The 26,019-nt window shown below is 35.2% G+C and overlaps 2 protein-coding genes across 6 annotated transcripts in view; both read right to left on the reverse strand.

Annotated features, from left to right (window-relative positions):
- Positions 1-26,019, reverse strand: part of LOC112046796 (neurocalcin homolog) — a 174,912-nt gene that overhangs the window by 78,183 nt on the left and 70,710 nt on the right. The gene's annotated exons all lie outside the window — the stretch shown is intronic.
- Positions 1-26,019, reverse strand: part of LOC112046795 (neuronal calcium sensor 2) — a 164,946-nt gene that overhangs the window by 58,187 nt on the left and 80,740 nt on the right. The window contains exon 1 of one of the 4 annotated variants that reach the window (XM_024083592.2): positions 17,324-17,918. The exons of the other annotated variants lie outside the window; for them this stretch is intronic. The gene's annotated coding sequence lies outside the window, so the exon portion shown is untranslated. Of the gene's footprint in view, positions 1-17,323; positions 17,919-26,019 lie in introns of those variants that run through there. 4 annotated transcript variants of the gene reach the window in all.

A 26,019-nucleotide genomic window follows, 5' to 3' on the forward strand; every position in this document is an offset into this window, starting at 1 on the left:
AAAGTTGGAATGTGCACACTTTAAATTTTTTTTCCTGTATCGAAAATTCAGCACCTCTCACACATTTCACCAGCAACATTGTAAATACAAAAAATAGACACGAAAAGAAACGATTTTTCATATATAGCCTCCGGTATGAAAAAAATATGGGCAGTAAAATTCGATGAACGAACACCAATTTACAAACATCGGGAAGTGTACAAGTTTACATACGTAGTACATTCAATCTATAGCTATATATATTATAAAGCTGAAGAGTTTGTTTGTTTGTTTGTTTGTTTGTTTTTGATTGAACGCGCTAATCTCAGGAACTACTGGTCCGAAAAATTCTTTCAGTGTTAGATAGCCCATTTATCGAGGAAGGCTATATATAGGCCATATATATATTATCTCCATATTCCTACGGGAACGGGAACCACGCGGGTGAGTTACTAAAATGAAAATTTAAAACTGCTCCAAAGAGAGGAACCTCCTCACAATACGCGCCGTCTCAAGGATTTGCTTTCTGTATCCGACCATTGATCGAACAGTCAACCAAAAGCTTCTTAAGGTCGTATCTTTATAAGACCATTGACTGAAACGACTATCGGGACAATAATGGTTGACTCAACATTCTACGTAGCGGAAATCTCGTGAGCGATGTCCAAGTAAGTTTATCCTTTTGAGCTTTCACCAGATTATTATCATTATATTACTAAACGTAGCAGGCTAACCAGGACATGTGGCCAGGTGGCACGCCGATTCTTTTTCTACAAACGCTAACGCTTCGAAAATTTAAAATTCTTACATAAACATGTATATGGACATGACATTCCTTATCGAGAGGCCACGTGATTGTGATCAAGATGTCGTTCGGATCTATCATTCCCATACATATTGTTAGTTTTCAAAGCGTTTTTTATGTACCATGTCTGCATATAACCTGGACAAATGTATTCTTATCTTTACTCACTGTACATACACATATGGGTACGAAGTTCGCACATGGGTGGGTCGCCTCATTAGTACGCTGCGTTGCCTCGTCACAACGGACCAACGCAAGTTGACGCCCGTCGTAGTAGTTCAAAAAACAACTCAGCCAGTCTCAAAAATGCATACGAAACAAAAGAGCATCAAGTTTCGTCGCCTGCGACAACGCAACGCTTTAATGTGACATGTCATCTAAACTAATATAATATGATTGTGTAAAGAGGTCACGATTTGTGGTATTGTAATCTCTAGATTTACTGAACCAATAATTCAATTTTATTTACCACTAGAATGCTTTGTATGTGTCATAGGCTATATTTTATCCCCATATTCTCACGGGAACGGGAACTACATAGTTGAAACCGCGGCGCTTCGGCTAGTTTAAACTATATAGAAAACGACGCAACATCGACGCGGCGACGTCGCAACGTAACGCAGCGCACTAATGAGTCACTCTTACTAATTTTTTCCGATAAGCCCTTTATTTTTTGTAGTCAGTTCTCCTAAGTAATTAATATCTCGCCAAAATGGAGATTCAATCACCAAATGACTTCACTGTTTTTCATATCCACCAATTATAATTCGATAGCCTACTCTCACACCCACATAACAGGGACGAGTCCATACACAACACAAAATATAGTCGGTTTGAAATTAAAACACATCACACTGAATGCAATACGCCAAATAGTTGAAAGAGTTTCGACGCATGCAATTTATTACAGTATAAATAAAACTCGTATTTGCCACTCAATCGGATGTAAAACGGACGTTTCAATTAATCAATTCTACGTACATACTTTTTCTCAATGTTGAAACATTTTATAAACAATGTTGTTTTACAGCAAGGACTCTGAAGTACCCGTTAACGAAGACCGATTTTCTGAGTTCGATTCCCAACTCGGGTTTCTTGTTATCTCAATTGACTCAGGTGTGGCGGTGGTGGTGTGGTGGTTAATCATTGGCCGTGACTATTTACCGTCCTACCGGCAAAACGTACCGCCAAACGATGATCGTTTGGCGGTACGGTATGATGCCGCGTAGAAACCGAAAAGGGTGTGGACTTTCATTAGTGTCCGACTGAAAGTTCGGTTTTGGTTTCAGCCGAGTTTCGGCCATATAGTTTTTTATATTATGTAAATTAAATGATTAACTTATTATAAATAAATACTGTGACTTACATTTAATATACTGTGTTTCCATTTAATGTCCTAATTAATGCAGAATAATGGGTGAAATGCACCAAACTTCATTATTTTATGAAATTTTATACTTGACCACGCGAGTTTCGGTTTCGGCCGAAAAAACCAGTTTCGGTCGGATTCTAATTTTTCATTCGCCTCCTAATAAGTTAGCCCGCTTCCATATTAAACTTGCTTCATCACTTACCTTCAGGTGAGATTGCAGTCAAGGGCTAATTTGTAAAAAATAAAAAAAAAAAAAGAAACCGTCTAGGATTTGGGTAGAATAATCAAGTCCGCTACTATCACAGAATGCATTGTCACTTAACATCAAAGGTGAAATCCCAGTCATGTGCTAACTTGTCAAATAGAATATCCAATTGCCATTGTGTTAAACTCGTATCAAACATTAAATTCACTACAAATCGTTCGCTGTTTGTGAAAACCACTACAGCTTGCCAATATCCGACTTCGTTGTTATCAATATCTCATACTCCACAGTCGCTGGCAATTGTTTGAAACTATCCAAGCAAGCTAGAATTGCAAGATATTAAATAGCAAGATATTTTCTCGTTAGTTCTGTTTCTCTTATCCATTATAAGCCAGCAATGTATGTTGTTTGTACGTCTTCGTTCGTATTACAGTAAACTGTATCATTTCAAGAGGCTATCTAGGAGTACGTAACTCTTATTTAGACTTAATATCAATAGATGCTTCATCAGTAATGTAGTAAGTAAACAATTCATCATACAATATCAAAATGCGAAAGTGACTTTTTTTGTTACGCTTTGACTGCGGGACTTTGACTGCTGAAAAGTTTGAGGTGCATGCCCCGGACCGAATTCGAACCCACACCTCCGGAATCGGAGGCAGAGGTCATATCCACAGGGCTATAACGGCTTTTGTGCGTTGTAAGTGAGGAACTAATCTATTTAAACAAATAATTCCTAAATATTGTCTACAATGTCGAGTTGTATATTCAAAAAAAAAACTATATATAAATAAATATATAAAAAATATATCCCCAATGTCAAGCTACATATAATCAGCAAGTAACATAGGTTATATATTATCACCTTATACCTAAAGGAAAGCAAACAACGCGGGTGTAGCCGCGGTGTATTCGGTAGTCTAAAATAAAACTATTTAATTAGTATCAAATGAACCGCAATGTATTGGCAATTTATGGTTTTTCAAACGAACTAATTTACAGCGGTTATCGTTTCTACTAACAGCACCGTTTCAAATTATTACAATAGGGATGATGACAGTTTTTTAAATTGTATATAAATTAAGAGTACGCTAATAGTAAAGCAATTTTGTAAAAGTAACAAGGTATCTGCGATCATTACTTTCGGAGCTACAGCGATTTAAAGGGTCAGATTTGCGGCGCTGCCGCGGATTCCTGAAAAACGCCCCATACAAAATGGTACGAACTTATGACGTCGTAGGCAATTAATGATCGTTAGATTTGTATCGGCGTTTAAACAAAATTACTAATATTTTTGTTATTTCTGCGTTTATGTTCATAGTTCATTTATTAAAAAATGTCACATTTAATGTAATGAAGCTAAAACTGTATGAATTTTCATCTAATTACGACAAAATATTTTTAGTAGATTTTGAAATTTTATAATCTTATTTATTTTGCAAATATCCAGTCAATCTTTGCTTTTTATGTATAAATTAGTTAACATTGACCTTATTTACCCGAATGTATCATAAAAATCAATATATTCAAACCTAGTCATCATCCCCATTCAATGTCACTCAGTTATTTCAGCATATTTCTACCTTCTTCATTAGTTTCATAAATGTTGATAATAAGAGATTAAATTAAAATTAAATTAAATTAAGAACGTCACTCAGCTATCACTTAAATATTTATCTTAAACTAGCGGACGCCTGCAATATTGTGCGCCCACTGAATTTCAGTCTGAAATTTTCCGGATTTATAATTACAATTTGGATATTAACTTTCTTGACACATCTTTGAAGTGCCAGCAAATTGTAATTTTGATACAAAATTTAATGAAAATCAGCTTTCACTTTTATATGTATCTTTAATTTAATAATGGACTTCAAAAGCCAAATTGTTTAAATCAAGTAATGGGTGCCCACGTTAATTTCACTAAATGTTAGTCTGATCCTTCATTATAATTAAAATTTGAATATCTTCCTTGACATATCCGTTAAGTGCCAGAAAATTGTAATCATGACGCACAGAATTTAATGAATATTCAGAGTAAAGTTCAAATACCCTAAAATATTTTTTTTAAATATCTGTAATGTTCTTCTAATCTATTTTTATTACATTGAAAAGAAAAAACTTTTATGTGCTGTATTTCAGTAACTTTTACGTGAAAATAGAAAAAAAACTGGTACGAAAATTTTAGCCACGTGTTTTATTAATCGACTACCGATACGAGGCCCGGTAAACTTTCTTTATAAGTAGGTACTGTTCCAAGAATGGATTAATGATTTCAAGGTGACTTAAAGTATATAGAAATCAGAAATTGATTTGCATGAACTCTTCGCTTTTCCATTATTATACTGGGCAATTATGAAAAGAAAGAGTACAATCTAGTCAGTTCCTTGAACCGACTCCTTATAATCAGTTCTTAGTATTCAATTCTGTTGTAACAAAGAAACAACAGGTATTTACGCAATTTAGTGGTTTTTTCTTATCACGTCACGTCCTTTTCGCTATGTACATAGTTTTATCACGATTGCTCTCCCTTGGCAGAATACCCGACCCCCATTAAAGTATGTGTAATTCTTCTTAGAAGTGAATAAACAAATTAAATGCCGGTCAATATGTTTCATAAAATATTAAATAGTGATGTACGAGTATAACGTGACGTATAAAAATACATTTAATGGATTTTACTTGTATAAAAAGTGCGAAAATTTCATAGTCGCACATCAACAATTGCAAATGTTATAAGCAATTAAAGATTAATAAATAATTTTTATTCGCGGTATCATTATTTAACGTTTTTGGATATGTCGACTAGACCAAGGTTTCTCGAAGTGGGGTACGCGAACCCCTAGGGGTTCGCCATTCGGCGGCAGGGGATTCGCCACAAGATTTACTTAACTGATACCAAGTCAGAATTGAGGTTAAAATTGTCCAAAATTACTCCTAACATTGAATCCATTTGCGACAAGAAACAAGTACACCCATCACATTAATATTACAAAGACATTTCTTTTGATACTTTATGTGCTACCTTTTATTCAAATAAAAACCTTATTTTCTTCAACAGTCAATTTTTTTTTTTTTTGGGGTGATATCCATTAGTTAGTAAGGGCTTCGCTGTCACATGGAAATTTTAACAGGAATTCGTGGAGCCAAAACTTTGAGAAGCCTTGGACTAAACTGTAATGGTGAAAATTATCAGTCAAGTAGTATTTGTGTAAAGTCGTAAAACGAAACAAACAAAAAATTAAATCTTAACTCATTTATCTCGATAGTTTTAAAATAAGAAGGTTATTTAAAAACTGGGTCAACTGTCCTGGTTTTATCCTACTTTAATGAAAACAGCCTGTCATAGAGATGTTTTGACGTGTCAAACGAGATTATGTTTAAAACTACAATCACCGTTTTTAATAACTTTTGAATCCACAGAACTATTACTTTATACGAGTATTGTTTCATGAGAACAATGTTGAAAAATAAACCTCAAAACCTCAATCTTAAAACAAAAAGTCTCAAAGACAAAAAAGTGACGCTGTTTCTACGCTACGCTTAGATCTTTTAAATTACGCAACGGATTTAATGAGCTTTTTCATTAATTGACAGTAATTCAAGTGGTTTATTTCATACTAGCGGATGTTCGCGATTTTGTCCTTACGAAATTTTTGTCTTTGCGGTTTTTTAAAGATCCCACGGGTACCGTTGATTTTGTTGGAATTAATGTTGAATGTTAAGATTCGTGATAGCCGTGAATATGAACTCTGCCTCCGATTCCGGCGGGTGAGGTTTCGAATCCGGTCCGGGACTTGCACCTCCAACTTTTCAGTTGTGTGCATTTTAAGAAGTTAAATATCACGTGTCTCATACGGTGAAGGAAAAACATCGTGTGGAAACCTGCATACCAAAGAATTTTCTTAATTCTTTAAGTCTTCTTTGTGAAGTCTGCCAATCCACGTTGGGCCAGCGTGGTGGACAATTGGCCTAACCCCTCTCATTCTGAGAAGAGACGATTATGATGAATAGGTTGTCTAGACAGACACTTTAATTGTATTAATAATTATATGTTTTGAAGAAATGTCTTAGTCCAGGGTTTTATGCGAAGTCGCGGGCATCCGCTAGCACCATATATAAATAATCCAGATTAGTGGTCGTTAACATTTTAAATACGACCTATCAAATTGAGATATTAGACGATTGTTCGTAATACACGAAACGCAACGTGCCGACACAAAAGAAAATACAAATAAACTGTAATAACATTTGCCGGGTCGGCTTGTTTAAATATGAAAAATATAAATATCACAATATTTGCTCTTGAAAAATGTATCGTACGGATGGGCTACAAAATTAATCAATGTAATCAGTTTTCTCCCGTTAACGCCCACGCTTTATTTTTACTACCATGTACATAATATTGCTTTGAATGAAACGTTTTCATTTTCTGTATTTCAATGTATGCCTTAATTATAAACACAGATTCGAATTTAAACCACAATTTTCTTCAAAGTAAAGTTAACTTTAAGCATAGTGATTAAGTCCACATTACTTTGAAGAAAATTGAGGTTCTTAACAAATATTTGTTAATATGAGTGTATGTGTATTTAGCTTTTAAGTTTTAACACACCACCACGAAAGATTCAAGTTCAGTTTGTCCTTCAGAAACTGAAGTTTTTATGGTATTTATGTTACAAAACAGTCGGGGGATTGACCAGTCTACAAATATGTTTCAAGGTTAACGTATTTTTACAATTCCCTTAATGAGTAAAGCCAAAGTTGGAACAGACACTTTTATCGAAACCGTTTATCATGTTTTCTTCTATGCGGTCACAGTTAGTTCGTGTAGGTAGATAGATAATCGACGAGTAACACTTTATAAGTTGAAGCGTTTGAAATAAAACACCACCCCTTTGTATTATATAGAGGCTTTTGTTCAAACCTACTGTTGTCACGTTCAGAAACATGACGTGGAGTTCGATTAAAATTTCATCCGGCGCCGCTTTTTGCGTAGTATTGCCGCCGTCACTTTAAAAGCGGTCGCCAGATATTTTAAACTGCTTCACCGCGGCCATTTAGTGTAAAACGCTTTAGTATCGGAAAATTACTCGAAAGTCAAAAACAACAAAGTTACAAGAATTACTGGTCAATTTCAGATGTTTGTTTTAACTTGATTTTAAGATTATGAGATTAAAAAGCAGTGAATGGCATTGTGTAATCGTTTTCAGAAGTAGGTGTTTAGATCGCTTTGTTATTTTAGAAAGAGAAAGACGAATATCTTAGCTTTCCATGGATTCACCGTGTGGGTGCCGGGTCCATCACGTGGTAGAGAGAAAAACTCCGAGGAGATTCCTGAACTTGTAATCCAAGGAAGTAGGGTTAAAGAATTCTTTGTAAATCGATTGACACTCCTGCCTAGCCAAATTTGGTAAGCAGCTTTGAATACACGCTCTTATATAGAACTGGCTGCAGTTCTAGAGACCAAGGTCATTAAGCAAGTTATAGAGAGATTTTGCTGGTAATCCTCTCGCACTTGATGATATTGTCTCTATCAGAAGAGAACTGAGCCAAAATTATGAATTCTTGCATTTTCTGAACTTGGGAACCAAAGTCTTGTTTATAAAACAATGTATCATGTACCTGACATGATACAGGTCATTAGACCATAAACGAAATATTTATTCATGTTTATGCTGCTCAATCTTTTGTATGTGATATTATGGCGAGTCAACGGGCGAGCGAGCGGTACAACTGTGGAGTTAACTTCCAAGCCATGTTCCAAACTTTGGCGCGTCAGATAACTAAATATGTCCACTGAAGATTGACCAACAAAAAAAAACATGCCTACACTCGAATTGAGAACCGCCTCCTTTTTTCAAGTCGGTTTTAAAACCGCTTTATTGTAAATATCTTCTTTTATCGAGTAGTAATATTTTTTATTTTATATACAAACTCTTTCTTATCCGAAGCTACTGTAGCTAACCGCTATACTAGACCAACGAGGCGGTATATCTATGAGTAATTGCATTTTCCCGAAATTGTAGAGAAATAACTGTACCATGTGGAATACGTACGTATCTTCTGCTAATGTATTAAGCGTTGGATTGCAATTCACTTCAAAACTTAATCACACTCGTATACGAGCTCGCATTATGGTAAATTGCATCAAATGGAGCTTTAAATTTTCCTCTCAACTAACCTGTAAATACAAAATACTATTCCGTGATGTAGGGGCACTCGGATTAAAACGCATCGTTTAACATTGATTCATTCGATTTACATGCAACATTTAACGTCTATTTGAAAATGTAGAGGGATCTGAATCAAAACGTTTGGTGTCATTATCGAAACGTTTTCTATCATTATTTATCATTACACTTCCTGGTTTCGTCCTTTGAGATTATAGGATACTATGTAGTAATACGTCCATTGTCCAAGTATTTGAAAGCAGGATTTGGTTAGATTCACATGCAACATTTAACATCTATTTGAAAATGTAGAGCTATCTGAATGAAAACGTTTTGTGTCATTATCGAAACGTTTTGTACCATTATCCATCATTACACTTCCTTGTTTCGTCCATTGAGGTTATTAGATACGTCGTAGTAATACGTCCAAGTATTCGCTTCAACCACTTATTTGAACGTCCAAGTTTCGCTTCAACCACTTTTTTGAAAGCAGAATTTGATTGGATTCACATTGGTGCAACATTTAAAGTCTATTTGAAAATTTAGAGACATCTGCATAAAAATATTTTGTGTCATTATCTAAACGTTTTGTATCATTATCTATCATTACAATTCCTTGCTTTATTTATTGGGATTATTAGATACTATGTAGTAATACGTTTAAGTATTGGATTCAAACGAAACATTTAACAATGACTTATTGAATTTACATGCAACAATCATTATCATTTACATGCAACATTTAACGTCTATTTGAAAATGTAGAGGCTTTTGAATAAAAACGTTTTGTGTCATTATTTAAACGTTTTGTATCATTATCTATCATTACACTTCCTTTCGTTCTATCGTTTCGTCTTTTAAAATTATTGGATGCTACAAGTAATACATCTAAGTATTCGCTTCTACCTAAGAACATTACGTCCAAGAATTGGATTCAAACGCATCATTTAACATCGATTGATTGGATATGTTCAAATATACGTTAAATGATGCAACAGTTAACGAATATTTGAACAAATTTATAGAGGCATCTGATTAAAAACGTTTTGTCATTATCTAAACGTTTTGTATCATTACACTTTATAATGACTCCTGTAGAATATTTGCTCCTAATGACTAATTTTATCTTCACCGTCGAAAATTATTGGTCGTTTCCTTTTCGCGTACAGTGTTGCGCGCCAATTATTTAATACTACGGATTCTAACCGTACTAAACGTCCTGTTGTCAAAGTCTCCACACCTTTACAGGATTTGGAAGCCTATGCTTGTCAGTGGACGCCTCAGACGAATTATATAGGGACCGGTCTCGCTAGACGTTACCCGTCTATCAAAGTATAAGATCAACGATCTAATGCGAATCGATGTTTCATTGTTCTAATCGTTTTTTTTTTCGTGTAAAGAAAGTGTTTTCGTTTCTTGAAAATGCCGGTTTGTGTTAAAGTTAAATGCCATAAAAACGGTCAACAACTTCCAGTTCACTAAAATATGTAGTTATGTTTCATTTGTAAGTACTAACTTGTAGTGTAAATACATATAATATATTTATTGGTGTTCAATAAATATTTTTTTAATATGTAAGTTTACTTAGTCGCTCTCAAAAAACGACAGACAATTTTGTTGGTGAATTTGGGTGCGTCCACATAGTCCATAGGTAGCTGGTCTGATGTGGTAACCCATCGGCTGTTGGAGATGTCATCTACACTATCATTATCATTCCATCACGAATAGTGGTATTTATAAAACATTGAATTGAACCTACATTAATATATGTATCTCAGTTTGGCACATCAATTTATTGTGCTCAATGTAACCGCAAATACGATGCATAGTTAATTAACTTGTGGACAAAATCGATAGAAGATCTGGAATTAACTCCGGCAAAAGCCAGTGTGTAAATATACTTAGATGTAGGTAGTAGCGGTCTGGTATAGATTAAATTGCAGCTTACAGTCGTTACTTACAGAAAAAGTTCTTTTGAATATATTATATACTAAGGCGATGCCCGTGTGAACATAGGACTTTAGTTTTTCGATATATTAAATTATAGTAGACTTCTTCTATCGGGTAGGTATTTTATGATATTTCTCTATTTTTACTAACTAGCTTACTAAGCTATTCCAATGCAGGTTGACGATTTTATGTTAATAATAATATTTGATTTTGTAAAAACCTGAAAGGGCGTAACAACTAACTTCCCAACTCCAGGCTAAGAATTTTCACTCAGAATTGAAAAGAGAGAAAAGCTAAATATTTCATGCCAGACTGACCAAGGACTCAAAACTTAGGACCTCGTTTTCTAAAGCTACACATACATGGGAATATATAGCCGCAAACTGTTAACTCCCTGCACAACACCTGAATGTTTGTAAAAGGAAATAATTATAAGTCTACGAATAATCGTATGCAAACATTTAGACAGAACCACACCGGGTCTTTTAGTATATTTAATAGATGATAAGAAACGATACATTTCAAACGAGCGACGTTCACAAGCGTTCCATACCGACGGAACAAATACAAGAACATTGTACAGTTATGTCCCTGGTAGTCCATTGTACGTCCCTTTGTCCGTTAGACTTCTCCAACCTAAGCTGTCTAACCTAGAAATGTCAGTCCTTTCAAGAAGCCATATTTGTAACTGTTGAACTTTATACTAAAGCACCTTTACGTAGACATCTATAAATTGTAGCGAATAGGCTACTTGCCTCTTTTGTAAACTGTGTTTAAACTGAATTATGGAAGTATTATAAGCTATATTTTATTTTGTCCCGTCAATAATAACCAGTAAAAGATTTAATATAAATAATAAAATATCTACATAAAATTTTTGCCGCCGAAACACAACACATTAGCAAGTGACGTCATTCATAGAGATAACAGCCAATCACAAACCGATGCCTTGTAGCGAATGACGTCACAGTTTATGATTGGTGTTTGCGGTGACGTGATAAAAATACAATTTAGTTTTATAAAAATATTACAATTACCAGATTATTTTCACAAATAAAAATGTGATTAGAATTTCTGGGCATCTAAACTGCCTATATGCAAAAATCTACTTAGTTTTATACAACAGCGAACCTATTGATTTATTCTCATTAAAAACATTGTAAAATTCTAATAAGGACCGAGAACGGGTTCTGAAACCTAAACTAATTCAAACTATATCTTGTGAATATAGAACACAATGTGGTAAAAACGTAGTCGATCGCAATTAACTTTACGGGTGGGATAATATTAATATTGCAAAATTGGAAAAGTTTATACTGTCTCATTGAGGCAAGCGTATGAGGTTACAGAGCCTGGGATACTGGGTTGTGTTGGATTTTTAATTCTAAGTAATTCTTAGTATTCCCGACTGAAGTTATAAATTCTGTGGTGTTTATTAACATGTGATAGTGATAACCAATGTTTATCACTCAAATCTGACCCTGTGGCAACGTAGTGGGTATTTAAATAATGACTGACGATGATGGTGATGTTAAAAGATTAATACCTGTCACACAAAACCACTTAGCGTCACTTAACAAATATTCGACACGAGATCTAAATAGGAATATGGAGCGACTGTAGCTAATAGATAGGTCATCTTTCAGTACTCATTTAGTTAATTGTAAAAGTTTTTTTTTTTTAATTAAATATAAGTATATTGTAGAAGCAAAATCCTAATTCACGCACTCGCCAGTCGCCCCAGAATGTATATCTGAATGTGTTACTCAATCACGCAAAAACTGTTGCTAAAATTAGGATTCGATCTAGCAAACGGAATGTAGGCTTGTAACTTGGATTATTAAGTAGGATACTTTTTAGGTATAAGTACATAATGAGGTACACCCATAAGCATTATCGCGATATCATTTCTATTAGATAAAGAAGAAAAATACTTGTTAATAATAATTTATCACAAAAAATATGAACAATTAGTAAAACAAAGCACGTCCGAAAACTGTCATGACAAGATATTACGAAAACAACATACGATTGACAGTTTGACGGATAATGTGCCTTAAATCGTAGACAGAGAAAGAAATAGAAGATTGGTATGCTGTAGCATTCAAACTACATTCGATTTTGCCGTGATTTTTACATTTTTTATTATTCTTAGGGTTCCGAACGTACGTAGTACAAAAACGGAACCCTTATAATATCATTCGCGCACATTTTAATGTCTTTCTGTTTTCTCCGAATGTACTGGACCAATCCAGTTAAAATTTGGTACACATATCAAATCGTGTGACCCAAATACAGGGATTGATCGTGAATAGGTAAAATTTGAATATGGGGGCACTTCTGAAGGGTGAGATTGAGAGTTGTAAAAAAAAACTTTTACAAACTTCATTGTGTGATACATCAAATGGAAGGTCTTGATAAAAGCATCTTAAAAATATAGTTTGTTGGAATTGAAGATTTCCGGAAAACCTCAGAAATGTAAAATTTTAGAATTTAAAGGTTTGGGGGGGCAAGATGGAAAACACAAAAAAAATGTCTAATTGCGTCATGTGACACATCAACTAAGAGGTCTTGATGAGAGGATTTTAAATAATACCTACCGACCTAATTAAAAACTCAACGCCGACGAATTCGCGAGCTAGAACCACTGAAACATAATCCGAAATTATGTAAGAGAAAAGGGGTGCGAAAGCTAGTTAAAAGTAAAACCAGGCAATTTTTTCCAACTAAATATACCATATTTAATTATATTTTTACGTTGTTGGAGGTTGAAGTTGATAAATTGTATTCGCCCACTGAAACTGTATCCCACAAAAGGCTCCGAAATGCGTCACATACTCATATACGAGTATAATAAGAATTATTATAATAAAATTGTGGATACAAATTTATCTTTAACAAAATCTATACATATATAATCTATACACAACAAAATATAATTATAAATACTGAACTTCACCTACTTTGAAATGTTTGACCATTCTAACTTCAAATTCAAGAATACTACTGTACCAATTTCAAATTGTTCGCTTGTCAATCAGTTAGTTATTCTATCTATACTAATCTATATCCTAATATATATACCAATATATAAAGCTGAAGAGTTTGTTTGTTTGATTGATTGATTGAACGCACTAATCTCAGGAACTACTGGTCCGATTTGAAAAATTCTTTTAATGTTAGATAGCCCATATCGAAGAAGGCTATAGGCTATATATTATCCCTGTACTCCCACGGGAACGGGAACCATGCGGGTGAAACCGCGCGGCGTCAGCTAGTCATAAATATTAGTCGAAGTTTGTGTCTGTTCGCGATGATCTCTGTTAATCTTGAACAAATGAACTTTGACGCATTAAAATACGAAAATGTAAGTACGGAATATTTTTAAAAAAGAAATTATAAAGTTCATTAATTAGTTTTCTCTATAGTGGACCAAGTTATCGGAGATAACTAATTACAGTATCGATAGATGACACGATAATTATGTCACGCTACTTCTGATTGCTAGATTGCTATCGCTCGTAGTCTTCGTTCACGCAAACTACAACGAGAATACTGAGATTTCGGAAGTGTATATACGATTTGCAAGTTTTCGGTTCCTTTTTAGAAACTAAAATTTTTGACCGGAGACTTCATTCAAAAATTTAATTCTGGATTTTCTCATAACTTTATTCTTACCGACGTCATTGGAATAAAGTTAATGTGTACAAAAATAATAACATTTTAAATATCTTCTTAAAAAACACCTACGCAGAAGTGTTTATCCAAAAAGGCAGGAAAACGTTCACCGTTTCTTCTTTTAAAGAACAATTGACTTTCACCCGTTTCTTCCTTCCCTTTGCCTTCAATTTCTCACACTTGATGATGGAATTTCAAGACTTAGTATAAATGCGAAAGTAAGTCTGTCTGTCTGTCTGTCTGTTACCTTTCACGGCAAAACGGCTAAACATACGAAGATGAATTTTGGTATTATGATAAATGGTACCTTGGAGCAAAACTTAAGCTTTTTTTATCCCTAAAGTACAAAGAGAAGAGAGGGTTGACCTTTTTATGATAGTCTGTCAGCTTTCAAGTCAAGTTATGTTCACGGTTTAAAAAATATTCTTTTTCTTTTCTTTCCTTTCTTTTTTCTACTTTTCGTTCTCTTTATCTTGTTTATTTTCTTCTTTTGTTATCTTTATTTTCTTGCCTTTCTGTTCGCTCTTTTTTATTTTCTTTTCTTACCTTTCTTTCTCCCTTGTTTCTTTTATTTTTTTGCCTTTTCTTTCTCTTTATTCTCTTTGCTTTTCTTTCTTTCCTTTATTTTCTTTTCTTTTTATTTTCCCTTTTATTTTCTTTTCTTTCCTTTTTTTTGTCTTTCCTTTCTTTTCTATTCATTTCTTTTATTTTGAAGCGGTTAATTAGTCATCATGTACAAATCTAATGGTCGAATTCTGGAGAAATTGAGAGAATATTTCAATATTTGTTCAATATTTGTTTAGTAGCATTTGCTTATAGAAAGCATTATTTTTAACTAAAGAGTCAAACCTAATCTTCTTTCTAAGCCTTCAATTATTTTGAATTGTGTTCAACAAAACCTACCGACCTAATTAATGTTATTGTTCGATATTTACTTGTGTGGCTACGTTTTTGTGTTATTGAAATCGGCTGAATTTCTTTTTTCGTCATCTTCGCGGTCATAGGTACATTGACTATCGTTAAAATGTAAAATGTAATGATAAATAATGGGGACGAAATCTTACACTAATTATTAGCAGACGAAGTCGCAGGCGTCCGCTAGTAAAAAATAACATGCAACTTTCATAGATAGTTGTAAGCATAGCTTGCATTCCATATATAGGGCTCATGTATTATTTATTTCAATTTAATGGACAAAAGGTTAACCAAAAAACACAGAATTGCATGCGCACTAATTAGCAGGAGTTTTATTGTAAATAATAAATTATCACCTGTACTATAAATAAATTAGAGAATAATAGTGTACTTGCAGTGACAACATTGTGTTACGATAATTTGTTAACCACGGCACAATAATAATGACAATTGCTCGAGGTGTTTACGAAGTTACGTATGTACTCGTGAACCTTTTACTTGATACCCATATTATGAGGGTAGCATAAAAATAACAAACCCGCCATCTATGGAAGTCCGCCATATTGGATTTAGAGTGGCAGCCCTGACCACGCATTGTATCCAAACTAAAAAGAGTTCGCAAAATCAACTTTCATGAAATTCAGTTGCAATATTTGACGCATACGTAAAAATAAACGTAGCAAGTTGAATAAAAGCTTGTAAAATACGGTTGCTATTTTTATTATGACAAGGCGAGTGTTTGTATTGAATGCTAACTGTCGGCAGAGACGCCATTCGTGTAGTCAGATCTACTTATTTATTGTTTGTATTGTATTGGATTGTTCCCGTTCCCGTGGGAATAGCGAGTTATAAACTTATGTTACTTGCCCATGATGTTGCTTGCCATTTGTGAAAGGATATTTTTAATCAGTTTAGTACTTTACGAGTAAAAGCGGAAACAAACAAACAAACTTTCGCATTTTAATATATTCAAAATACATTTCACTAAAGTTTGCAACATTTTGTTGTTAAAACATTTTGCTAAAACATTTTGCTTCGAGCTAAATTTACTTGTAAAAATCGAGACAAGGAAATATGTTGTATATTCTTTGTTTTCTAAACAGTTCAAATTTGGAATTTGGAATTGTATGGAAACCATGTTTTCATACCATTACAACAATTAACTGAACCTCATCCTATTTACCTAAATTCTTATTACATTATACATTCTTATTTCTTTCTTTCTTTTTAAGCTTGTTTCTTCTATCACATTATTACTAGCGGACGCCTGCGACTTCATTCGTGTGGAATTAAGTTTTTCACAAATCCCGCGGGAACCATGGATTTTATCCGGGATGAAAAGTAGCATATGTAGTAAAATCTATTTCCATTCCAAATTTCAGCCAAATCGCTTCAGTAATAGCGGCGTTAAAGAGTAACAAACATCCATACAGACTTTCGCGTTTATAATATTAGTAGGATACTAGAAGAGTTTAACGCAACGATTTCAAAGCATTAACAATGGACGCAAAGGTAACAATGGATATATTAACTTTGGCATTTTCATTTTATATTATTCTTCATTAACAAATCTATTAACAAAAATTTATAAATTGAATTTTGTTAGCTGCACTAATTAATTTCAGTACATTTTATATGCGATGCTATCTCAAAAAACATTATTACTGCCAATCACGTCATACGGCGACAGTAAATTTAAATTTAGTCATGCGCAGTAATAAACATCCGAATTTGTTACGACGACTAATATTTGGAGATTGTCTTCTAAATTTGACAAAAGACAAATATCCACCCAGTCACCAAACAATGTTGGACCGGGAACAGAATACAAATGAAACACGAAAGCGGTCTACAAGAAACTAGACGATTCGATGGAGGTTTACGATATCACAATCTAACTTTAGCTTCATAAACCAGATGGCTAGCACACGATTCAAGAACCACTTTACGCATTACAGATACAATCAGTGGCGTGCATAGAGTTATAATAATGGAAAAATTAGTAGCTTGCCGGTAAAACTTTTTAAAGTTAAGAAGGTGAAATAAGGAGATCATAATATTTCTGTGAAGAACACTGCGCGTGAAACATTAATATTAAAAGAAAATGTATATACATAAATTGCGTACAAAACAATAACATAGATACACAGTAGGGTTAAAAAAAATTCGCCGAAAATACACAGAAAGCATTTAAAATAATAGTTGACAATGAAAGAAAAGTTTGGATTCACAAGACATTAAATACTTACATAAGTTTCGCTGCTCCGGATCGATTCAAGAAAAGCGTAGAGCCTGATGGAGCTTCCGTACACTTGCAATCACGTGCGCCGCGTTATCAATTAGCTCAAGCGAGCATACTCTCGCGAACTAAACGGGTATATGTGCGACGCGTAAACAGTGCAGCAAGGCCGGCGCCGACGGCGACCGCTAGGCGAATATCCCGAGAGAACGTCGTACTCGAACGGCCTCACGGAACGTTCAGATCGATACCGGTGCTACCGCGCGCTCGCTTTCGAGTGCAAAGCTAAATAGGACTGGCCGGACGCCCGTTCGATCGCTCTAACGACACCGAAGAGGCTGTACGAGATCTCACAGGGTAGGCTTCGTTGACCGTAGCTAGACCGATACGTCTGACCGAGCGCAGGGTTGCTACTTGACTCAACATATAATTTAAAATGGTAAAGTAAAGGAGTCTCGCAGAGTCACGAGGAGCATGCGCGGCGGAGGTAGGCGCGGCGGCGCGAAGCGGAGGAGGTGCCTCCGTCGGCGGTGTGCGAGGAACAAAGCGAAGGCCTGCCGCACCAGAGTCCACGACCACAGCCGAGCGACGGGCCGTGCCTTACGCGAGACTTTACCACCGGCAAGAGCACGCAACACCATCGATCATCGACACGCATACCCCCGACCTCTACGTTTTACATTGCTAACCTATTTATGATTCAGATTGCCAACCCATAACACTGCGTAAAGCTTTGTAACAAAAACTTTGTGAGTTCGCCTATTCTAATAAAGTATTAAATCTCTGAAACGGACTTTTTTCTTTTAGCAGTTAACAATTATTTTCGTTTCATATTATACGAGTATGTTGGTACATTAAAAGATTGTCGAAAAACAACAATAAAATAGTATTTCAGAAAGTACGTACACATTTCAAGCCTGAGTTCTTTCATCGAACATTTTTATAAGATTTTCAAGTAACTATCAACTACAAAAGGAACAAATATAAAGGTTTTAGCAAAATAAAAGCTATTGTGAATTGTTCACAAAGTACTTATGGCACATTTACACTTTCCGTGGAATTGAAATACAACGAGTAAATTACAATTGTCGGCTAAAAATACGTCAAATAAACTATTTAAACTACCTATCGAATCTACCAAAGTAATCGTAGTATGGTTTACCGTGACTTAACAAATTACGAGGAATTATGGGTTCACCCGGTTCGATGAAACTCACCCAATTCGCCGCCAATCGTTAAAGGCTCGAACACGTTTCAAACGATAGTTGAAAGTATTTCCTATTACGGCTAGAGTAACAATCTAACTGAACACGTTCCGTACAAAAAATACTCTTTAGAATTGAATCCGGCCGGTTTATAAGTTAGCTGAAACTTACACTTAAATAAATAATTAAGAAATTGTTGAGAATCAAACTTTTATACACTTTTGCCGTAGTTGCATCTGAGAATCACTTTCCTCGTATGTTATACGTGTAGAAAAAAAATTTAACACCTTTTAGGAAATTGGGCGACAGGATGAAAATAAAATTCGACGGTTAACGCTTAGATTGAGAAGACATCATCATCATCATCATCATCATCATTATCATTAGCAACCCATTTTGGTTGCTAATGAGCCGTATTCAGTTGAGCACGTGTCTTAGAATGACAGAGGTTAGACCAACAGTCCACCACGCTGGAAGATAGATTTAGAAGACATGCATAAAGCTATTCATTTACCAATATCTAAACCTCGAAGTTTTACTCGTGTAGTCCCCATTCTAGTGGGAATACGGGAATAAATTAAATTTGACCTCTGTCTTCGATTCGGAGGGCGTAGGTTCAAATCCGGCCCGGATCATGCACCTCCAACTTTTCAGTTATGTACATTTTTAGAAATATCACGTGTCTCAAACGGTGAAGGGAAATCATCGTGAGGAAATCTGCATACATCAGAATTATTTTAATTCTCTACGTGTGTGAAGTCTGCCAATCCGCATTTGTCCAGCGTGGTGGCATTCTGAGAGCAGACTCGTGCTCAACAGTGAGCCGTGACTCCAACCAGACTCTAAATCACTAAGATTTTGAAAAACTGAATTTTACGGACGAAGTTTTATATAGGTATATAAAGTTATTTTTTTAATAAATAATAAATGAACTTTTTATTCCATAAAGCAATAAAGTGTGACCCTAATTTCACACAAACGCAGGTGTGGTCCGAGGCTAGTGAATAATATACAAGCAGCCAAGTATAAATCGTACATCTTTGCCAATGTTACTTGAAGTCGACCGTAAATGTAACGACTTACGCACCTTTCCATTTAAGCAGGATTATTGAGAAAAATTCTCACATATTCAAAACTTTTTTTACGAGTATATTAAATATGTACGTATGAACTTTTTATACACATAATCCTTCCTCTTGAATTACTCTATTGCTAAAAACTGCATTATAGTGTTAATGACTATACAAATGGCAAAATAGGTTGGAAATGAAATATATACATATAACATGACTGGCTACTTATATACCTATTGTTAAATGGTGATAAACTAAAAAAGAAAAAACCTAGCCGAGTTTTATGTGGGCTCTTCTCGGTCTAAGGTGCGTTTGGAACTCTCGTAACTTTAATTTTCTGTTTTCGACTAAGTAATTATTATTACCATTATCTTACAATTACCAGGCGTTTCGAAAGTCCTTGTAAAGTAAGCCTTGTAACTATTTGAAATAAATTAATATTGACTCATTTTGACTATTGACTATTACAATCCGTTAAAAAGTTTAAAAGACCTAAGCGTACAACCAGCGCAAGTGACTTCATTTTATGTTATGTAATAATAAATTATATTAATGAAAATAAAAATATTTAAATTAGATACTGAATAGGTATCAGTGGCGAAGAGTCCATACAGAAAGATTCCCACCGCGTAATCTTTTTTACAAAATCCATACATACATGTCATGATGTCATGAATATGTACAGATCTATGAGAAATCGGAGTTTGTATCAAGCGGTATGAATTTCCTTTTCTTTGGGACGGCTTACCTTCGTCAAAATTCCATCCTTCGCCACTGTTAGGTATAATAAGGGCATTTCACTATAGCAATAATTGCCGTATATAATGTTAATTGCACCGCCTATTAAACGCGCACTCAGTGCCACACAATAGATTAATTAGCGTCCTATCATAAAAACTAAAAACTCACAAACAACGTATACAATAAAAAGACACTTTAATTCGTCCGTGTTACATTGTGACAAATTCTCGGCTGTTATAACATTTTTAACTAGAACACGTTTAGTCGTCAGAGAGACAGACTGAAAAATAAGGGTGTGTTAAAGCATAGAGGTGTATTATGTACTAGAGAAGCTGTTAGAAAATCATGTCGCAACCTGATTGAAGTATTTGCTGCAGAGCTACAGTAATAGTTACGTAAATTAAAATACTAGCGGACGATCGCGACTTCATCCGCCCTTAGACTTCTTCAATTCGGCCCTGTCGTAAAATCTATTCTTAGTGGACCTCTATAAACTTTAAACTACTCCCCTGTCGAATTAAATCTTTGTACGTCAAGCATATTTGGATATTTCCTTTGCTTTCTTATACATAGATTCAGCGCTAGATGACTGTTATGTATATTATTGTTTTCTTGCAACCAGAACATAGTAAGCAGCAAATTTTTTTTTTAATAAATAATCTTTAACAAAACACAAATCACTATTACCTGACATTTACGCGTTTCGCTCAACATATTAATTACCAAGAAACTACAAAATGAAGCGATATCGCCGTAGTTAAACGGAACGCAGTAGTGTTGAGTGGTGTCTTCTCTAGCACGCAGTACATGTAACTCAATGGTGATAAGCTGCCATTCCATCAGAGATGTGCAGGGAAGCGGAACGAGTGACGTGTTTCACAAACATTTTATAAAACGAGCTTTTATATAATTAGTCCTTTTACATGCTGCAGTAGTGTTTGTAATGACATATATGCCTTTACGTCAAGTCTGATAACTATTAATCTACCACCGATTCGCAAGGCGCAAAAAATCAACATAATATAATATTTATTTTTAATAATTTTAATATTATTTATATTCATTAAATTTTTTGCGTGAAGATGAGAGCCCATCTAGTTGCCAAAAAGAATCTTTGTTATTAAATAATAATAAATATTTTTTAATTAAATTAATTAAAAATACATATATTTTTTTGAGACGTGATAACATTAAAATTTTAGTTTTTAAATATGTTTTTGACAATACGCCTGTCGGCCATGAAATATAGACCATAATTCAATTGTGTCATGACGTCACTGTAACAAATCCCTTACAAACGGGGTGTTTGACAAAAATATTAGTAAACATTAGTTAACATTGTGACGTCACAAAATGGACGACAGCGTTTACGACGTGTGGAAATTTTGAAAAAATACATTATTTTTAAATTAAATTTTATAAGAAATCCCTAACTTTTATTAATTAATATAGTTATATTTCGGACCCTTATTCCATGAACTATGTTTATATTAAATTTGATATGAGTCAACTAACCTATTGTTTAACGGTGTTTAATATATAAGTCAGACCAGACTCCACTATATTATATTATTGCATACCCAACCAAAGAGTCCTCACAGGGATATGCTGCTAAAAGGGCAAAACAAATGCTGCAACTGCTAATGGGCAACTGCACATGACACGTAAAAAAAGCTTAACTCCGCTCTTGTTTAGTTTCTCTGTTTTCTTTCGTCTCGTCTTTCTACCGCCGTATCTACTGTACGGTGGTAATGACTCTAGAAATCGTACAAAACGCTTTGCATATTCTTTTCTCATACGCATATCTAAGTTTTCCCAAATCCGTGTTTCCTGATCCTCATAATGTGAGAATGTGAGTATATTCAAAACAAGATTAAATAAACATATTCTAAGCTAGCATGTCAAACGCAAGCCTAACCTATTAATATTATAAACGCGAAAGTTTGTATGGATGTTACTACTGAAGCTATTTGGCTGAAATTTGGAATGGAAATGGATTTTACTCTGGATTAACACAAAGGCTACTTTTTATTACAAAAAAATCCATGGATTCCCGAGATTTGCGAAAACCTGATGATTTTGATGGTATGGTACTTTTTCACGCCTCGGCTACTGAACCGAATCACCTGAAATTCGAATCTGGCTTAACATATAGGCTACTTTTAATTCCGGAAAAATTGAATTGAAAATGATTCCCGAGGGATTTTTGAAAAACTAAATTCCACCCGGATGAATTCGCCGACGTTCGCTATTCTATAATAAAAAAAAAACCTAACGAAGCTTAACCCTAACATTGGCTGAACTATTTTAGTCTTTGAAAACACACGTAACTCAATGAGTTACGTACCAAAAGTTTAATGGGCATATTGTGAAATTATGACTTCGTCTCAACGAATGAATAAACCATTCGACGCCTCATATATCGATTTGGGATAAAGTTTTATAAGCGCACATATATCTACACTGCTCTTTTCCATACATTCGTGAAACCTTTTTTCCCCGAGTGAATGACAGACAATATATACGCTGCACAATGAGGCCTGCTAAATATTCATTCAATGTATTTTAATATAATGGATTTAGGGCTCATATTTTTTCTCTTATTTATTTATCTTTCTTTTTTAATTTTTAACAATGGTAATAAAATATTAAATACAAAACAAAACACTGTAAAAATATTATAAAAAAAAATTTAACCCTCCCGCTGCGGGACAATTGAGTGCCCAAGCTACCGGTAGTCAGGGTTCCAGAGTGAGGAACCTCCTCACAATACGCGCCGTCTCAAGGAAAACTGCCTTCTGTATCCGACTCTTGATCCAGCAGTTTATCGAAAGCTTAAGGTGTTGGTCGAAGCTTTTTGCTATAAGACCATTGACTGAAACGACTATCGGAACAATAATAGTTGACTAAACATTCCACATGACGGTAATCTCGTGAGCTAGGTAGGGCTCATATTGTTGTTACAAAAATAAAAATAAATGTATGTAGCACATGGGCTTATCTTCATCCCGTTAATCCTAGGAATCTACGCGGAAAAAAACACGCAGAATAGGGCTACTTATGTCTATTAAGAAATGGTAAACAATTTTAATTTATTGAAGTGACTATAATTTGTCAGAAAATCACGGTCAATTCAAACAAACGTTCATTTGCAATTCAGTACCCGTTTCGAGCAAAGCTATAGAGTAATGAACGATGACCGCAACACCGTTCGTGTGCGTCAGTAGAGAACAGATAGCCTGCGTTAGACATACACACCTCATCTTGGGAAGGCTAGTACCTGACCATAGGTTGACAGGTCAGCTGCTCTAAGTAGGGCAGCCAATTATAAAGTTTAAGCTTTGGAAGGTAGCCGGTTTCAAGGATAAAACATAATTTTTTGATGATTTTTCGGGTATATTATGGGAAATCAATACCCATTTACCGGACGCTTAGCTTCGTGACAACCCTTCGCTAGAAACCCTTACAGTTATCTTTAAAACAATCTTAAAACGATGTTATTCGACGAGTTACCTAGAAGATGACTGTAGATTAGGGACGTGATTTCTAATTTGAATAATATAAAATATATGCTACCTTCTTCAGCCGTCATAGTCCAAACTCTATAAATGGCTCCCTTAACACCATAGACTAACAAACTTTTAAATTTCCTAAAATGAGGAGGCTGACTGCCTATCTAAAATAATAAACCGAAAGTATGTGGGTTTTCATTCTCCTCCTAGTTAGCCCGCTTCCATCTTAGATTGCATAATCAAGAAGACATTGTAATCAAGGGTTAACTTGTAAAGAATACCTATAAAAAAAGGTAAGTCTCGCTATCGCACGCTCGGTCTATAGACTGTTCAGCTCGAGGCGACAATAAACATAATGTCTATAGGGTTGTCTTTGTTACGTGGCCACTGATGGGCGTGGGTGTCCCTAAATTAAGGTTACGTGGTTTGTGTTACAACAGTTCTACTAGGGTGAATTGTTGACTACGGGGAATAATTTAATATAGGCGGGTGTTGGGGGTCATTTTAATAATAAAGCCTACATTTAGCTAGCCGCATTTAGAAAAGTAACATTGATATCATTGATTGAGCTGAAATATATACCTACCTACCTACTGGATGTCACCTCTGCATTCGTTTCGGAGGGCGTAGGTTTGAATCCTGGAGCATGCACCGCCAACATTTCAGTTATGTGCATTTTAAGAAATTAAATATCACGTGTCTCAAACTGTCAAGGAAAAACATCGCGAGGAAACCTGCATATCTGAGAATTATCTTGATTCTCTACGTGAGTGAAGTCTGCCAATCCGCATTGGACCAGCGTGGTGGACTGTTAGCCTAAACACGAGAAGAGACTCGTGTTCAACAGTGTGCCGAATATGAGTTGTTAATGATGATGTACCTACTCGGATTCTAAGAAATTTTTAATTGAAATCTCATTCCGGAGTTGATAAGGTGGTGTTGGACACGACCGAGCTCATTTGCACCACATCTGACACTGATAATAGCTTGGGGAATTCTTGAGAATGCGCGAGAATTTCGTTCGTTCGAGAATTGACAAAAACTTAGGCACTACGCTTCAAACAAAAAAAATCGCTTCTATTCCATTCATCGGAAAAGTATGTAGGTATATTGCGTACATCTAAATGCTGCCTATGCCTAATAAGTCTAACTAGACTCGAAGAAGTATAAAATTATTTATGACACTCCTAGAATCGTTCTGCTCCTCATAAGAAGGCTCAGAGTCACACAGCGGGCGATGGAACGAGCTGTGCTTGGGGTTTCTCTGTGTGATTGAATCAGAAATGAGGGGATCCGCAGACGAACTAAAGACACTGATATAGGTCAGCGAGTCTTGCGAGTCAGCGAGATTGAAGTGGCAATGGGCAGGCCACATAGTTCGAAGAGCCGATGGACGTTGGGGTCTCTAAGTGCTGGAATGCCGGCACTAGTAAGTGCAGTGTTGGTCGACCCCCACCAGGTGGACTGACGACATCAAGCGAGCCGCAGGGATTCGCTGGATGCAGGTGGCTCAGTATCGTGATGTTTGGAAGCCCCTACAAAAGGTCTATGTCTTGCAGTGGACGGCCATAGGCTGATATGATGATGATGATGATGACTCGTATAATCGACCAAGTCGCGTTAGATTAGAAATATACTATCAATCTATAGTAATGTGTAGAACATTACTTTGATTTTGGAATGTATAAGTATGTGCTGGACGTTGGACAAAGACTCGGCGGATCCACTGTGTCGGATATCAGATAATGATCAAGACACATGTCTGACATTACTTCAATTCGAAAACAAGGACAGACGACAAAAACGAAGCGCCATAGACAAAAAAACCTTCGCCTTTACCGCTTTGTTCTTTGCAGAGTAATATAACTGTTTCCTACGTTTTCATTCAATGGAATAAAAGGAATTTTTAACGCAGACGCTGAGCGCGCTGAAAGCGTTGTGCAATCCAAAGATTTAAATCGTAGGATAGACCCTCGTTTCAATCTCACAAGCGGAGTATGTAAACTGTGAAACTCAAACTCTGAAACTGCTGATACAATTACTTATAACAAAATCAACGAGAGATTCAACTGTGCTTCCAGTAAACAATCAGGTAATGAAATGAATGTGATATTAACCGAATCAAATATTTAACATTACCAAATGCTTAGGATCAATAACTAATTATAATTTAAA

The sequence above is a fragment of the Bicyclus anynana genome, chromosome Z (assembly GCF_947172395.1).
Source record: "Bicyclus anynana chromosome Z, ilBicAnyn1.1, whole genome shotgun sequence".
Taxonomy (NCBI): domain Eukaryota; kingdom Metazoa; phylum Arthropoda; class Insecta; order Lepidoptera; family Nymphalidae; genus Bicyclus; species Bicyclus anynana.